Source organism: Hemicordylus capensis, chromosome 4 (assembly GCF_027244095.1).
Source record: "Hemicordylus capensis ecotype Gifberg chromosome 4, rHemCap1.1.pri, whole genome shotgun sequence".
In the NCBI taxonomy this organism is placed as follows: Eukaryota; Metazoa; Chordata; class Lepidosauria; order Squamata; family Cordylidae; genus Hemicordylus; species Hemicordylus capensis.
The window spans coordinates 157,906,760-157,922,366 of record NC_069660.1 but is presented as its reverse complement, the minus strand read 5'-3'; the positions used below and the strand labels follow the sequence as shown (position 1 = coordinate 157,922,366).

Below are 15,607 nucleotides of genomic sequence, written 5' to 3'. Positions count from 1 at the left end.
GTATTGCATGGAGTGTTGCATGTATGATTATCTGCCTGAGGAGCAGAAGTCATGAGTATGAGCTGTTTGTTCCCTCGAAGCCAAGGTGACTGACCTGAAGAAGGTCAGGGAGGCAGAGAGGTATGTGGATGAGGCCCTCAGGGACGTGATAAAGGCATCCCACTCCCAGGTTGAAAGCTCCTCTACTGCCATAGAGAATGGCAGATCTCCGGGGAAAAGGACATCAGTCTGAGGAAGAGGGGAATGCTCTCTTAGAAGGGATGCCTTCCTTGGCTGATGCACCCATATCCTCTAGCACAGGGGATACTCCTCCGGGGGTTGGGAGCTCCCTAGTAGTGGGTGATGTTGGAAGTGAAGGACTATGTGCTGTCTCTTGTCTCAATGACATAGGAGGACAGACTAGTGAGTCAGAGGGCTAGAGGAGTCAAGACATTGGTCATCCCTTCTCTACTTCTCTGACACTATCCCTTTGATATGTAGATTGCTAATCTTAGGGACTTCCTTCCTTCCAGCCGCTTCCTTCCTCTCTCTCTTCTCTTCCTGTTCCTTCTCCCATGCAACATGCAAACCCCCTCTCCCTGCACCATGTGTGCAGAGATGCAGAATCCATCTGCATCAAGCTAGCTAGCTAGATTAGAGATCCTAACTCCTCACTTTCCTATCCAGAATGGAATTATCTAATAAATGCCATATATATTGATTGAAACTATGAACTGGCTCCAAGTTACTTTACTCTCAGCATACACGCATGCCTACTAAATTCGGCTGTGTTGTGCCTCTGTGCACTCTGCTATAATGAAAACGGGTTTCTCTTACCAGAGAGACTTCCCAACAGGCGATTCCATTGTTAGGGACATAGAGAGATGGGTAGGTCTGTAAGTTTGTGTTCTGATGAAGAATAGTTCTCCCACCTGCAACTTCAGCACCCTGCTAGGCTTGCTCTCAGATCATTTTTAAATAAACAGATGCAAACTTTCTTAGTGTGTAAAAACCTTTAGACTTCTGGGCTCACTACCCTGTACCTTTCTTAACCACAACATATCGCTTGCACCCAAAAGATCATCTGCACTGGTACGTTGGGATCATCCAGGATGCAAAACAGAAGCCTTCTGATCTGTACCTTGATATGCCTAGTCTGAAGCCATGGAGTGGGGGAAGGAGTAGTAGTAATATTGTCCCTTCAGAGCCAAGCATGGCTGCATTAACTCACCAGGAAACCCACTGACCTCGCTAAGCTATAAATACTTCTGGGTCAGGACTGAGCCTTTGCCTGGGCAGCAGCCAGATTCTAATCTGGTTTGAGCAGCTGACTAACCTTGTTACAGATCCTCTCTGCACATCAGCCTGGCTGTACTTTTCCCTCCCTCCTTCCCTGCCTACTCCTCTCCCAGTCTGCCAGCTTTCCTATCTACCTGCTGCCTTATCTCATTCCAGCCCCACTTTGGTAGGGTTGCTTTCCAAAGCTTCAGGAGAGGGAAACCTCAGCCATAAAATAGGAACCATTATGAGCATGCATGTTAAAGGAGCAATATTAGTCATAACTAAGCAAGAATAATTGTTGCCCTTTATAAAGCTGCAATATAGTGCAGTGTAATGGGAATGTTGTGTCATCAGGAGAGTCTGTGGAGTCCCTGTCAGAATTAGGTTGACTGCCACCTACAAATTCTGTTAAGTACAGTGCGGTCAGTAGTATGAGCCAGTAGCCCTTAGCTTCAGCCCCTTCTCTGTAATGTGGGAATGATACTAATAGTGACTCCTTGACTGGAGTACTGCCATCTCAGGACTGCTGACAGGATTTGTAGCTTTCTAAATTTTCTCAGGAAACTGCCTTATACCGAGTCAGACCATAGGTCCATCTGAGCTCAATGTTGTCTACACTGGCTGCCAGCAGCTCTCCAAAGTTCCGGGCAGGAATCTTTCCCATCCTCACCTGAAGATGCCAGAGATTAAACCTGGGGATTTCTGCATGTAAAGCAGATGCTTTGCCACTGAGCTGTGGTCCTACCCCATCGCTTGTCCCATCACCACGCTGGGTATCAAAACCCTGCGAGGCACTGAAAAAGGTCAGAGGGAGAAGAGCCTCAACTGTGTCAGCCTCAACTGAGGCCCATCTCATCCCATTGAACAGTAGCACTGATCATGAAGCTGTCGCAAGCCCTCAGATAGGAGATCAGTATTTGTAGGAGTAGAGTCCTCTCTGCCCACTTCTGCTGCTGCTGTTTCTCCCAGCCAGAGGCCCATCCTAGCTAGTCACTCATTTACCAACTTCGGGTGATGCCGCCTTGTAAGAGTGACTAAGGGCTTATCTCAGACCTTCCCAGAGGGTGACAAACATTCAGTAGGCAGCATCAGAGGTGAGCATCCTTTGGAACAAGAATGGCTTATAAAACAGTGCCTATATGAGCCTCTAAAGTAAAGTGTGCTGTCAAGTCGATTCCAACTCCTGGTGCCCACAAAGCGCTATGGTTGTCTTTTGGTAGAATACAGGAGGGCTTTACCATTGCCTCCTCCCATACAGTATGAGATGATTCCTTTCAGCATCTTCCTATATCGCTGCTGCTCAATATAGGTTTCCCATAGTCTGGGAAACCTACCAGTGGGGATTCAAACCAGCAACCTTCTGCTTGTTAGTCAAGCATTTTCCTGCTGCGCCACTAGTACACTTTATTACATACATACATACATACATACATACATACATACATACATACACACATTCATACCCTGTTCTTCCTCCAAGGAGTCCAGAGCAGTGTATCTGGTTATGTTTATCCTCACAACAACCCTGTGAGGTAGGTTAGGTTGAGTGATAAGGGACTGGAAAAGAGTCACCTAGTGAGTTTCATGGCTCAATGGGGATTTGAACCCAGGTCTCACTGGTCCTAGACCAATGCTCTAATCAATACACTACACTGGCTCCCTAAAGAAGTTTCTTGAGGGAGCACCTGGATTTGTTGTGTTACGTTAGTTGTTGTTGTTGTTGTTGTTTGTTGTTGTTATGGTGAGCAACAAGCATAGCTCCAGAGTGTAATGCAGGACTATGGTAATTAGGATCTGTAAGGCTCCAAGGGGAAGAAGGCATTCCTGGCCTTTCTTGAACCCAGAATTACAGGATGGGAACAGACAAGGTCAGCCTCAGAGTAGGCAGGAGAGGAGGTTAGTTCACCACTTCAGCCTTCCTCCTGGCTTGCTGCATCCAGCCAGTTCCCTCTCCAGGGAACTTCCAACTAGGCGTATGCACGAACCACTTCAGTGGTCTATTCACAGACTGCTGAACCAGTTCGAAAGACCGGTGTTCAAGCTGGTTCGAAGGTGGGGAGGGCAGCTTTATGGCACGGGGAGGGTGTCCTTACCTCCCCCGCCACGTTTCCCCCTTTGGCACTGCTTCCAAAACTGGTCACAGGGAGGCTGTATACCCTCTTGCCACCCCGGTAGGGATGTGCGAGGAACCATACTGGGTGGCTTGATGGCGGGGTGGGTGGGTGTCACACTTTAAGGGCGGGGGTGCACTTATCCTTTCTGTTTTTCCCCCACCGGCACCTGGTATTTCTCAAGTCCTACAGGGCGGCAGCGTGCCTCCCTGCCGCCCCGTTTGCTCTTTGGCTGGAAGTAGCTGGCACGCATACACCGGGTGGGTGCAAGCGTGCACACCTCACGAGCAGCTGCACGCCCACCCAATGTGCACTCGTGCCCACTGGGCGCACGGGCGCCAGCTACTTCCGGCCACTTCTGGCTGAAGAGCAAAGGGGGTGGCAGGGAAGTATGCTGCTGCCCTGTAGGACTTGAGAAATACAAGGCACCTGTGGGGGGAAAGCAGAGGGAGGGGTAAGTGCACCCTCCCCCGCCCTTAAAGTGTGACACACACACGCCCGCCCCACCCCCACCCCCCGAACTTCAAACTGCCTGGTTTGTGCACATCCCTACACACAGGTCAGCATAATACCGGACACGTGCTGGCCACTTCTGGTATTACACTGACCAGGGCGGCAAGAGGGTGTACAACCGCCCTGTGACAGCGGTTTTGGAAGCAGCACCAGAGGGAGAAACGTGGCAGGGGAGGTCAGGACACCCTCCTTGCACCTTAAAGCTACCCCCCACTTCCTGGGAATGCACAGAACTGGTTATGTGCACATCCCTACTTCCAACTCCTATGCTCAAAAGCAGCCCTCATTCTTGTCTGCCTTGGCTTTAAATGCCCCAGTACAGAGCTTAAAGTCTACTCCAAGCTCCGCCCACTTCCTGCCACACCCAACATGGCTGCCCCACTGGAGTTGTTCCCTGCAGCTCTCCCAGCCTTGTTTGCTCAAGCTCACCAGGACCTGACCCAGAAACATTTCACCCCCACTCCCTTCAGGGGAAGACAGAAGCCCCAATGGAGGGGTGCCATGCTCTCTGCTGGACTCCACAAGGCCACGCAGGCAACCAGGTAAGGTAGCATCCCCATTACACACTACTCATTCATGCTTTCCATATCCAAAATGGATTAGGTTCGGGATGGAATTTTTGCCATGTGAATGCATTCACTTTCTGCTAAAATATATTTGCTAGCCTTTGTGGTGCTCCAGGGCTCTTTGTTGTTTTCCCTACAGCAGACTACTATGATTCCCTCTCTGAAACTTGGAAAGTGAGATGCTAAAAATAACTTCTCGGCTCCTCGGTCTTTTCTCCAGGGTAGTTGTGCTTGTTTTCACCTTCACAATACATTTGCACTTGTTCTCGTAGGTGCAACGTGGCCTTCAGCCTTTGCAACAGCATCATTTTCGGATGTGGTCTCCTGATAATATTGAGACGCTCTGTGAGGACAGCTATTCATAGTAAGCCTCCAGGAAGAAAAGCTCCTTGACTGTAAATTTGATTCCCTACTCAGGTGGTCTCTTTTGCAATTACAAACGTTCAACATGGGGTCCTCAGAGAAGCACTCTGTGTGGCATCCTTGCTATTTTTACATTCTGAGTATGAGGCCAGGCCTTTGGAAGGACTCCACAGTACCACTTCAGCAGGGGCTGTTGAAGCTGTGATGGGAGAAGTGTTCATGATGCATTGCTCCTGGAGAGCAATGATGGTAAAGGATGGACCAACGTTCAGGTGCTCTCCAGTGAAAAGCATACACTGACTCTGAGCTAGGTCTGCTATTGAATCTGTTTTCAAATTGGCCTTCCAGTGATATCTCAATCATTTACTGACTTCTGTTTCCAGTTTTGCCAGGACTTACACTTTAGCTCCCTGCATGCTGGGCTATCTATGGCCCAGAGTTGATAAGGTGCTGAAGACATAAAATATGTGACTTCCTCCTACCACTTAGCCATAAGAGAAAACATAACATGTCCAGGTGTCTGTCTTATATATTCCAGAGGAGTAGCCATGTATGTCTCTTGTTTTAAAAACAAAAGATCCCAGTTTTACCTTAGACTAATATGTTGCACCATTAACTTTCAGAAGCCAGAGTCCACTTGGTCAGATAAAGGCTTGTGCATGTAACCCCTTTATTAGAATTCAGACATGCACTCTGGAAGTCAATGGGAGTTTGACCTCAGCATCCAGTAGGGAGCATGGCCCTTTCTTCCCCCAAGCTTTTGGAAAGGAAGCTTGAAAGAGCAAACAGCTATGAGTTTCAAAGCCACACTGCAGCCTCTTTTGTGAGATAGAAATTCAGTGTCAGAGTATATATCCTGCAGACAGTTGGCAAGAGATGAAGGAGGATGGCAGCAGTTATGGCAGTGACTTGGCTTTTAAATATTTAACCCTCTCTGCCACCAGTTGCATTGCAAATCGGCCTCTGTCCTAGTTCAAAGTGGGTATTCATTTTCCCTTGGAAATAGCAGATCTTGGTTTCCTGATTGTCAAGTCACGCTGTGTCTGCAAATGTCTTGCTGAATGAGTAATATTGATGACTGGCTCCCCAGCAGACTAATGAACAGAAAGATTCCAGAAATGGCTCTGTTTTTCACTGAGCTTGACTTGGAGCTGGTCTTGTGATTCTCTTGAAGCTCCAAACAAGCAGAACTGCTGTCTAAGGGCTGATTCACGCATTCAGTTGGTAATCTTAAAACTACAGCACTGCTTAAGTTCCTTCCTTTTCAAAATTAACCACTGAAAGTGCAACATCACAGACTGGACTTTCGTGGCACCCCACATCACCCCAAACACAATATGAATACAATGAATATTTATATATCACTTCTCAACCAAAGTTCCCAAAGTGGTTTACATAGATATGCACAAACAAATAAATAAAATGGCTCTCTTCCCCCAAAAGGCTCACAATCTAAAAAAGAAACATAAGATAGACACCAGCAACAGCCACTGGAGGGGTGCTGTGCTGGAATGGATAGGGCCGGTTTCTCTCCCTCTGCTCAATAAAGAAGATCACCACTTTTAAAAGGTGCCTCTTTGTGCCTCTTTGCTCAATTAGCAGGGGGTGTCTTTCAGTGGAGTCAGTTCACACATGCAGTTGTAAATCATCCAGGACTAAACAATCAAACAATGAAAAACCAAGTGATTACATGTATTCGTGAACTATGTCTAAGCAACAGCAAAATCATACTGCACGCACTCGTGTGTGTGCGTACAAGTCTATTGGAAGAGACCTCTTAAGTAGTGTTCCCTCTAACAGAGATTTCCGGATGTTGTTGACTACAACTCCCATAATCCCCATGCAAAAGCCACTGCAGCTTGGGATTCTGGAAGTTGTAGTCAACATCTGGGAGTCCCAGGGATCCTCAACGTTGGGCCCCCAGATATTTTTGGACTTCAACTCCCAGCATCCTCAGCTGCAGTGGCCTTTGGCTGGGGATTCTGGGAGTTGAAGTCCAAGAACATCTGGGGGCCCAACATTGAGTATCCCTGCCTGAGAGGGAACACGGCTCTTATGGTCTTTTTTTTTTTGAAAGGGTTTAATTCACAAAGTGCACAGTTTTCTGTGCATCATCTCATGCTGAGTGTGTCTTCCCCTGTCCCCCAAATAACCCACCCCCACAAAACCTTTCACACATTTTGCAGTGGCAAATCAAGATTTGCCATTGAAAGTATCTTTGACAGTGAGCCACTGCCAATGGTGGCTCCCTAATGAGTCTACATGTATTATATATGTGTTTGCAAAGACAAGTTAACTTTCACTTGTTGCTTGCGGTTTACATTTTCAGAGTGGTATATTAGTGGTGGCTGGAGCCCATTGGGGCTGGTGGGGCAGAGTGCAGGGCAGCTAATGGTAGGTGGAGATGGGGGTGACAACAAATGAGGCTAATGGTTTTTTGATTAAGTGCCATCAAGTCGGTGTTGACTCTTAGCGACCACATAGATAGATTCTCTCCAGGATGATCTGTCTTCAACTTGGCCTTTAAGCTCTCTCAGTGGTGCATTCATTGTTGTTATCAAGTCAATCCAACTTGCAGTTGGTCATCCTCTTCTCTTTCCTTCAATGTTTGCCAGCATTATAGACTTTTCAAAGGAGCTGGGTTTTCGATTAATGTGTGTATGAGAGTTTGTGCCCCGAGTGAAAATTCTGGATTGATTTGTCCTAGGATCCATTTGTTTGTTTTCCTGGCTGTCCATGGTATCCTCAAAAGGCTTCTCCAGCACCAAAGTTCAAAAGCATCAATGCTTTTTCTATCTTGCTTCTTCAAAATCCAGCTTTCACATCCATAGAGTGTCACAGGGGAAAACATTGTCCAAATGATTCTAATCTTTGTAGGTATAGACATGTCACAGCATCTAAATATCCTCTCCAAGGCCTTCATTGCAACCCTACCAAGTGCTAGTCTGCGGCATATCTCTTGACTGCTGGATCCTTTACTATTGATGGTCAATCCTAAAAAAGCAGAAGCCACCCACCACTTCAATGTCTTCATTATTAATTCTCAGGCTGGTTACTGTACCCGTTGTCATTAGTTTAGTCTTCTATACATTTAGTTGTAGTCCCATTTTTTCACTGTGCTCCTTGAGTTTCATTACTAGAGCTTGCAGATCATCTGCATTCTCGGCTATCAGAGTGGTGTCATCAGCGTAGCAAAAGTTATTGATGTTTCTTCCTCCAACTTTAAAGACACGCTTATGTTCTTCCAATCCAGCTTCTCTCAGTATATGTTCAGCATATAAGTTGAATGTGTAAAGAGAAAGTATACAGCCTTGTCTTATTCCTTTGCTGATCTGGAACTAGTCTGTTTCCCCATGTTCCATCTGGACTGTGGCTTCCTGTCCTGTGTATAGGTTTCTCATTAGAACAATGAGATGTTCTGGGACACCCATTTCCCTAAGGATATCCCACGACATATTCGATACTATGGGTATGTAGACTGACCTCTTCCAATCTGTTGGCCACTGTGTTGTTTTCCAGATTTGCTGGCATAGTTTGGTTAGAGCCTTGACTGATTCTTCTTTTGTTGCTTGCCATATTTCTATAGCTGTTCCATCAATTCCTGTAGCTAATGGTAGGTGGAGCTAAAAGTAGGCAAGCCCAACCCTGAGGTACTTTAAAAAGAAGTGGGGGACAATCACCAGCCCATGTTTTCCTCCAATCTATACAGCTGTTTACTTGTATCAGTCAGAATCTCCATCATTCACAGAGTGCTTAGCAGCTGGCTATTCATAGTCTACTTGGTTGGCTGCAAGTAAAAGATTTGTGCTCTTAGACTGGTTAACTTTAGGTGTCAGCATGGAAAGTAGCAAGATTCCCTCTCTTTCTTAAGTCTGTAAAATCTCTAAAGCCTCTTCTTCCCCTCAGTAGCTCCCTCCCTTCTATCATAACTGCTTCAATTTCTCCCTCTTCTCGCCAGCTCAGCCCTGCAGGACCAGGCAAAGAAGAGCAACTGGAGTAGGGGGTAGAGCCTTCAGCACCCATTTGCAGGCAATACCTGCATACACACAAAGTTGCACACTGCTTCAAAATATCCCAAGGTATTTGGCCACACACAGAGCTCACTAGTTTCATTTATGCACACACACGCACACGCTCACTCTTCTGATGCATATCTTTTTTTTTAAAGTAGGTAATGTGTAAATTGGCCCATCAATTAAGGAGCCTACTGCAGCCAATATGAACATATGGGTCTCACAGAATTCTGGATCATAATTAAGATGGTCTTGTAGCACCAAAGTTTTAGTTAGGCCAAGGATTACATCTACTGTCTTTTCCTTTTGTCCATTTTTTTGGGCAGCATCTTTTATTTCAAAATATTTGCCCTCAGACTTTCTTATCATTCAGTACATCCCACCTTTTAAGAAGCTCAGCTTGTGACATTTATTCTCACTCGTGACACTTATTCTCCCAAGTCTTCCCTAATTTGCTGTGATTGTCTCTCTTCTTCCATTGTCTCTCCCTTCCTTCCATCTTTCCTTCCTTCCTTTTTCTTTTTGCATCTGTTCATTTAGATTCTAAGCTTGGAGACAGAGTTTTGTCTTGTATTTATAAATGTCGTGTTCAATTTGAGATTATTAAGCTCCATCATGGTTGATAGCCATGAGACTATTTTGAACAAACTGTGAGCTTTCCTCAAGGAGAATCCCATCTAAGCCTCTTGCATGTAGACTTTCTTCAAGGATAATTCCTTCTAAGCTGGAGCTGGAAAGCTGCAGTCATGTTGGGGAGCCAAGATAGTTCATTAAACATGCCAAAAGATCACCAGGGGTCAGGGAGAGTGGTCAGGTTTTAATGTAGGAAAGTTCAAACACATGGACCAGCTAGAGGATCCAACCAATAGTATCAGCAAGGGGAAGATGGTGGAAAAGAAGCCAGGTTTATTTACAAATGTACAGACTGAGCAGCAGATGGGAAGCAAAAACATACACAAATTGTAAAACATCCCTGTGTCTTAGAAATTACTTTGCCAGATAGGAACCTCCAAGCTATCTTTTCCAGTTTAAGGAATACAAATTCTTTAACCATTCTTTAAAAGAAGGAATTAAATATTTTCAGTTGAGGGACATATGGAGGATTCAGTATCCAAATGAAAGACATCCCCCCACCCCCACTGCCCTGGGTAAATAATAACTACTTGCAAATAGTTGTTTTTGCTTTCCCCTCAATTTATTAGTAAAATTTCTCAGGCAGAAATATAAAGCTCATTATATGTAAATCATAATCCAATTTATACTGAGTGCCAGCTTTCTTCTGAACTTGCACACAGATCTTGGGAATTAAACAAAATCGAAAATAAAGAGATAAAGTGTTATTACAGAAAATACATACAGAAATACAGGTCTTCTGTGATAAATAAATATCAACACACATCTGTCTGTCTGTCTATCTATCTATCTATCTAATTCTCTAAGGTGTACCCGTGGCTAATCCTGTGTGTGGCAGCTCCTGCGAGAGTTTGCGAGCAGAAGCATCTGATTGGGCAGTGGGGATTCCATATGTAGATAGGGAGGAGGAGCCTGTGATGGTTAAGGTCAGTTGGACTGCAACTGTTACCATTCAGAAGATGTTCTTGAGGAATATATATAGATATATAGATGGATAGTGAGATGGGTCGTGAGGGAGGAAAGAGCCTTCAGCAGGAGCTCCTGAAGGAGGCGGCCATTCTGTGAATTAGATGAGGAAACAAGATGAACAAGAACTGTTAACTCAGGAAGGGAGAGAGAAAGAAAAAAATAAGGGAGGGGAAGAAAGACAGAGGGGAAGAGCAAGTGGCTAAGATCTAAAGAGAGAAAAAGAAAGGAGGGGAGAGAGAGAGAGAGAGAGAAGGAAGGAAGAGTGAGGGAAGGTCCCCTGCCTGTCAGTGGCCTGAGGGGGATGAGTGGCCATGGTGGTGGCAGCAGCAGCAGCAGCAGCAGCAAGGAAGGGCCTAGTCAACCACTGCTTCTGTTTGGGGCTACTGAGGCCACTGGCAGAGGGAAGCAGGAAGGCAAAGGATGGACCTGGGCCTGACAGCAGCCTGAGGGGAATGAGCTGCCATGGCTGTGATGGCAGCAAGGAAGGGCTAGGTCAACCGCTGCTGCTGCTCCTGTGGGGAGGAGTAGGGCTTGGGTGAGGGTGGGGAGGTTTATGGGGATAGGGGGCTGAAGCATGGCCAATAGGTGCCAGCAACACTGCAGCTGTGATCAAGAAGGATGAGGGGAATGGAATAAAGGGATGAAGGAGTGACCAAGAGGGGTGAGGGGGATGGAAGCAACGGGATGGAGCGGGAGTGCGGCTCAGGTGAGGGTGGAGAGATCTCTGAGGTGAGGGGGCACTTTGGCAGGGGGTGAGGGGAGCAATCAAGTACTAGCACGCAGATGCTCTGTGCAGGTTAAGCTAGTGTCTAATATTTCTGTATGGGAAGCTGTTAAAACATATAAATGCAGATTACTTAGTATACATATTTGAATAAAATATAGAAATCAACAAAATGGAGCAGAGATTAGAGAAACTTCATAAGAAAAATGTATCTCCTATAATGCTAGAAAAATTATGACAGTTAGACCTTCTCAAAGCATATGAGACTCATACACCTTATCTACAGTATATCCCTAAAGACATTATCATCAAAACATTATACTTGCATACAGCAGTGAAAAGGGGAGCTAGAAGTTGCATCCCTCCCCATCAACCACTGCCTCCTGCCCACCACTCACAGATTTGCTGGTGTTCGTCTGAAGAGGCAAAAGTTGGATTTGTAATGGTAGGGCACCTCTGTGATCAGGAGACTTGGGCACCCAAGCATATCCGTGAGTGGTGAGCATGGGGCAGAGGCCCAGCTCAGATGTAACACAAAACCACGAGTTCAATGGACCTGCGGTTCTGTCCCCCCCCCCCCGCTGCCGCACTCTCCCATCCACATTTGGATGTTGGGGAGATCTGCCTCTCTGCAGTCAGTGAGGCTGCAGAGAGGTGGGGTAGCTGGTTGTGCGAGCTTCTTTCTTTCCTGAAGGACACTGCACAACCAATCAGGCCGTAGAGGGGGAGAAGTTGCCTCCCTCAACTCAGATTCCATGGGGCCAAAACTGCGGTACCAGAGTTCGGATGTAACAATGGCACCACAGAAATTGCGTTTGTGGCGGCAAAACTCCACTCTGACTGAAGGCTCAGAGTGGAGTTTGGTGAGGGAAATCGCAGGTCACTTTCCCCTGCAAACTCCATTTCCCCGACTTTCAGGTTAGGAAACCGGAGGTGAAGGGACCTCCAGTTTCCTGTTACATTTGAACCGGATCAGTGAGTGATGGGCTGTGGCAGGACTTCCAGCCCTGCTTCTCAGGGCTATACAGCCTGTACTCAAGTACAGCATTTTGAGAACCTCTCAGAGCTTATGTGTAAGGGTGTTGCCACATTTTCTCCCTCCTTCCTCTTGGCCCTCCATCACTTTGTTTTTCTTATCCGCAGTGTAGTGCTGTAATGAACAGGGGGCAAGGACAAACGTCCCTGGGTCCTCAAGGGAGGAAGGCCCATTGGCTGGGTGACAGCTCACTCTTTGCTCTCTCCGTCCCAGTTCCCTGACTCTCTGGCACACTACTGGCTCCTGATCAAAGAACTCCTCTCAGCTTCAAGCGAATGAATCCTCTCAAAAGGGAGAGGGGAGGAGAGTCAGGCAGCATCCCTCCTTCTCCTGGCATCTTTTATGGAGCCTGGTTCTTTCTCCAGCCCCTCTGATGTTGAGCTATACTGTGGAAGAAGAATCTTACATATGGATAAAGTGGTCTAAGATAGATAAATATTATGTAAAGGATAACTTCTATTGACTACTTTCTTGGATACATGGGCCAACCTTAGAAAGAAGTTAGCACCAAATGAATCTTCTTTGGCATTCGTCCAAAATTATGAGCCTTATCATTTACATCAATATTTTGGAGATTTTGAAATATGGAGAATAAATATGGAAAAGGCATTATAAAGATGTTGTTAAAGAAGGTGTTGCTATAGCATATATTGAAATTGTTAATATCAGATTGAGACCACTTTTCTATGGCACTGTATCAATGATAAGAATAAGCACTGTGTGGTCCTTGCAATGGGCTGCCCACACTCTATACACAAAGGTTTCTTGTGAATCTGGATGGTTAATAAAATGTTGGATGTGTAAACAGGACTGTTTTTGCTTCTTACATATAAGGAATGTCAGGCATGTTGCTTGCGTGGCTATAAATGGGAGTTGCCTGAATGAATTCCCCACTCATTCTGGCAGCATGGACCTCTCAGGTCAGAAGAACAGCTGAACACAGAAAAATGAAGCCCTGGCATCTCCAATGTCTGGAGCATCTTTTTACTAAATACATATGCTACTGAATCTCTCAAACTTGCAAGGTCAGCCCTTTTAAAATATTTGCGTTTGTTTACATTGTTCCCAAAATAACAACAATAATTACCGCCATTGTCATCTTTCACTGACAGTAACAGAGAGAAACGGCAGTTTCCTGGCAACCAGGAATCATATGTTCATTACAGTCCAGTGATCAGCACTACAATTTTCCCTGAAAATGCTGCCTTCTGCATTATTAACTGGTAGTATTCTTTCAGGGTCAGCCAGCGCCAAATTCAGAACTGGAATGTGTGATCTCTAATCCAATCTTTTAGGCGTCAGAGGGTCTCAAGCAGGGGATTTCTGGCATCAGGACCCATGGACTTTACTCTCAGCAACACTGAGATAGCTTACCAGAGGAGGGAGCAGCTGGCTTGTCTTTTACTGCTCTTCAGTGCCACCACTGTGGTTGGCCAGAGAGTGGTATTGCACCTACCTGCTCAGCAGGATAGGTAGCAAACTATAGGCAGTTGTGCCAGCCATGTGTGTGCTAACGCCACACGGAGGCTGCAGGGAACAGCACTGCAGCTCCACGCAGCCATTGCTAGGGTGAATGCTGCTGGCAGAAAAGTGGTGGGGTGGGGAAGAGCAGGTAAGGAGCTCCTTACCAGCTCCTTAAGGGAACCCACTCCCCATCCTGCCAGCCTGTGCACGAGCTGTTCATGTACATCTCTCTAACTTGGACCATCATTCTACTCCTATGTGAAGGATTCTCCCCTTTGCCTTCATTTAAAAAGTGCAACATGACACCTTTTTGCCACCTTTTACATTTCCAGAATGGTTGGGCTTAAATTCTGAAATTTGGCACATATGTAGTTCAAGATGGCAGGACTCTGTTTATTTTTATTTCAAGGATTCAGTCAATCCTGTGATTTGTAGTGAATTTTTTCCTGCTGCAGTAAAACTGCCAGAAGCAGTGGCCTAACTATAATAAGGCAAGGGGAGACAGTTGTCTGGGGGCCCACTGCCTTGGGGCCCCCCCAGAGGCATCACATGACTGACGCCTTGTATTCATCCTCCGAAATTGATGTGAGTGTTAAGATCCAGAGCTACCAGAACAGCATGTCTTTCTCTAGTACCATTAAATGACTTGCATCGTCCACAATTTACAAAATATTTTTTAAAATAACTTAGGATGAGCTTTTTGTTACCACTGTTCAGCCTCATTTAAGATTTCATGAGCTGAGCTGAGCTTCACTGGGGGGGGGGGCATTTTAAAATCTTGTCTCTGGGCCCACTCCAACCTTTCTACGCCCCTGGCCAGAAGGAGTTATCTCTGTTCATAGAGTATTTCACCTCTAGTGAAAGTGGAACTAACTGTTACATCTGAATAAACAACTTTGCTTAAGGTGCTTTGTGATCCAAAAGATATGCATGGGAACTATGAAGAAAGGGGCATGTGTTGTGGTTTTAATTTATTTCCCTTACAAATGCACTGTATGTTCATAAGGGCTTTCTGTTTGAACTGCAGAGCCAGGGACACATGTTGTGTCTCACTTAGTTAGTGAATGGTCAAGTGTGAATCCATTGGGACTTGCATAGTCATGGGGTGGGGGGCAAATGCACTCTGGCCCAGAACTGTGGGTTTATGGTAAATGATAAAGAAGATGTATGGATCCTTTGGGGGTTGTGTAGTCTTCACCACCACCACCACCCCATGCACTCTGGCTCAGACCTGTGGGTTTGTGGTGAAATGTATATATACGGAAAGGATGCTTATTTTGCAGGGGGCCCCTATAAGCTCATTAGGTCCAGGGTCCAAAATTTCCTAGCTGCACCTTTGGGTGGTGGTGCACAGGGCTGGCTTTTTTTGGCACTGGGCTCCATGGAGGGGGTGGCAGGTAGCCATTGTACCCAGCAGCAGCACAGCTGTCAAGATCAATGGAGTAGGCCGTGGCAGTGACCTAGGAGGCTATAATGAACATATGTATGATGATAAAAGTGCTGTCAACCCCTTTAAAGACTGTTGAAAAAATTGTGCAGAAGCAAAGTTAGTGCGGCGGGGGAACAGGGAGAGGTTGAGGGATGAGATACTAATGCACAGTAAACCCCCACTCCCCAAATTTTACAGAGTTGGAAGGCTGCCAAACAGTGGCATAGCAATACTGACGGCGGCCTGTGTTCAAATATTTGGCCTGCCACAGCCACTGCAGCCACTCCCACTGCTCACCTGTCTTCTCCTCCCTGCTCACTTGCTGGTGCCACATTTCTCCCTAGGCCCCACTTCCTCCTTCCCTGCCACCTCCACTGTGGCTCCAGATGCAGTAGCCACAAGCAATGGCTTGCTTGCTATGATTTACTGGCCATGTTGCTGTATAATGATGTTTCAGCCCATTGCTTGGCCCTTGTATCACTATACAGAGATGGCAGCAGTAGGTAAATCTTAGCAAGCATGCTGT

The 15,607-nt window shown here is 46.1% G+C and overlaps 1 long non-coding RNA gene across 1 annotated transcript; it reads left to right on the top strand.

The window, feature by feature from the left end:
• The first annotated feature begins 4,237 nt into the window (after nucleotides 1–4,237).
• On the top strand, nucleotides 4,238–12,993 carry LOC128324764 (uncharacterized). Its single transcript, XR_008307086.1, has 2 exons — nucleotides 4,238–4,426; nucleotides 12,296–12,993. It is a non-coding gene; the product is annotated as an uncharacterized LOC128324764 (long non-coding RNA).
• Nucleotides 12,994–15,607: the final 2,614 nt, after the last annotated feature.